We start from the raw sequence: 2,599 nt of genomic DNA, 5'->3' as shown, positions 1-2,599 counted from the left end.
TCAATACCTTATCTGGCTAGTATGGCGCAATAGGTTTGCTGCCTTCCCAATATCGCAGTGTCCTTGTGGGAATATAATAATAGCGGACTGTTTCATAGCACAACTCATCCTCCCAGTGTTGGTCAGTGCATCAGTTAGGAAATAATGCCACCTCAGGAATTCACTGGCATTGGGGACGTTTGCCGCCTTCGCCTTCGCCCTCACCCCACCCTCTCCATCCACCCCTGACACAGTGGTATCTGTGAGTCCTTAGGAGACTGTGGAGCAAAATATACTATTTATAACAGCTTATTTTTTATTTAGCTCATGTGGTCATTCATTTGGTTCCCACGTAACCTCTCTGTTTTTACGATTTTGCCAGATTTCTTGTACTTATTCCACCTCGTTAGGCCTATAACGCGCGGCTTTGTAATCAGGCGTTTGCCTAGTTTCCTATCATAATGAATGATCCCTGCGATGTAAAACCACTAGTAAAGGTACGTTTTAATTCTCGTTACTTGATACGGAATTAGCCTTGGAGGTTGACTGTGCAATGTTATTGAATGTTGTAATGACTGTACTATCTTCCTACGGGCTCCCTCCGCACACTCCGGAGGCATAGAAAGTGTATTCAAATCTTATGAGTCTGCCGAACACGACAGCTGTGATAAATACTGTAATTCCAACCTACATGAGACGGCTCTCGTTAGGGGACGTGCCATTCATTCCCGTGGCTTCCAGACTAGGGTGGATTTTACCTTCTGTGCTGGACTGTGATGTAGCTCTCTTCTGTACGGTTCTGTTCGAACACCAAGTGTATTTTTTTTTTTTTTTTTGCCTTAGCCAAGGGTGGTGTTTGGAAAACAACTGTGTAGCCCCTTTTTAACCTCGTGTTCATTCCAGACAATTGATGCAAATTCCTCTCACTTCCACTGGTGCACACTGAAATTTTACTTGAACAGTTCTCATAATAAAGCACTCGTCTTTTGCTCTTTACCGGAATGTGGGTGACCTGTTTTCTAGGACAGAAGGGGGGTTTATGTCGTGTCTTCTCCATTCTGTTGGCAGGGGCTGGGGCTACGTAGGTTTTCAGGATGTTGTAACAGCAAGAAAACATTCATCTTTGTATAGCGGTTCCTGTTGTCTAAATGGTTTTATAGAAACAGACATCATGCCTTTTTCTACATAGGAACTGGTGTTTTTTATACTTTCTCTCTCTTCTGTGCTCGTGGGAAGGAAATTTACTTCAATATTTTTTATGAACTAAAAATGAAATCTTGATAGTCACTTCATTATTTTTAAAATTAAAAAAAATGTTTATTGTTGAAAGTATTACCTATGTCCCTTGGAGAGTCACTTTAGATTTTCAGTTTTATATATTCATAACAGCATACATTTTCTTGAAGATTTAGAAGAATTTTACAGTATGTTCACATTAATAAATAACCAGTTTATGTTCACTGGCTGTGTGATATCAGGGTGTCCTTGGTCTCTGTTTAAATATAATTTGCTATAACATCCCTAATATTAAATTAGTTATTACGTAAAGACTGGGGCACAGTATTAAGTTGAAAAGTTAAAATCTGATAAATAAAATGAACTATGTTCCAGAACCTTAACCCAATCATATTCTCTAAGGTAGGATTTTACTTAAAATCCCAAAGGCCTTGTGATGAAGAGATTTTCACCGGCAATACCATTTCCAATGTGGGCAACCAAACTAGACATGAGTGAGGCACCAATTTACTGTAGATACATGATTCCATTAGCACGTGTCAATCAATCAAGATGGTACAGCCTTGATTCTTAAAATATCTATTGAGGTGCCTACTGCGTCTTTAAGAAATATAAAGGAATTGTCAAAGATGGTTCCTCTTCTCCAAGACCTTGGTCCATTCGGGAAGACCAAGTGTAAACACAAACAAAAACACACACCCAACTAGGAAACCAGGAAAGCGTTCAAGCCAGCGCCAGCCACAGGTCCTCCCGGAGTGCGGAGCTAGGGGAGCCACCATGTGTGGACATGAGAAAGGAGGGCCTTCGAGGGATGGCAAGGGTGGGTCAAGTGTAAGAGGGAGGCTGGGAAAGACCTTTTGGTGGAATGCATACACGAGAAGAGGCTTGACATTAGTCATGGTGGTAAGACACCTGCCCGAAATGAACTACTTATTCTAGGGCAGGGATGGGCAACCTTTTTGTGACAAGAGGCTTGACATTAGTCATGGTGGTAAGACACGTGCTCGAAATGAACTACTTATTCTAGGGCAGGGGTGGGCAACCTTTTTGTGAGTGCGTGCCAAAACCAGCAAAATCTCTTGACTCAAAATCCTTCTGTGTCTCAGAGATACGCACGGGCTACTACTTTCATCCGTCAGGCTACTCCTATGACGAGACTTAACAAAATTCATCACTGAGAACAAAGAGTCACAATTGTAAATGGAAGATTATAAGAGAGGATTTCGCGTGCCAGCAAAAGTGACTGGCATGCCATGTTTGGCACGCGTGCCAAGGGTCGCCCACCCCTGTTCTAGGGCCTGCCAAGGTTCACACAGGTTAATAAGCAGTTTACGTAAAGCCCTGATTGGCAGCCTCGGCTTGGACTTGGAAACATCGGACCTGG

The sequence above is a fragment of the Myotis davidii genome, unplaced genomic scaffold, assembly GCF_000327345.1.
Source record: "Myotis davidii unplaced genomic scaffold, ASM32734v1 scaffold174, whole genome shotgun sequence".
NCBI classification, from domain to species: domain Eukaryota; kingdom Metazoa; phylum Chordata; class Mammalia; order Chiroptera; family Vespertilionidae; genus Myotis; species Myotis davidii.
The sequence above is the reverse complement of the archived record's forward strand: the minus strand, read 5'-3'. Positions refer to the sequence as shown.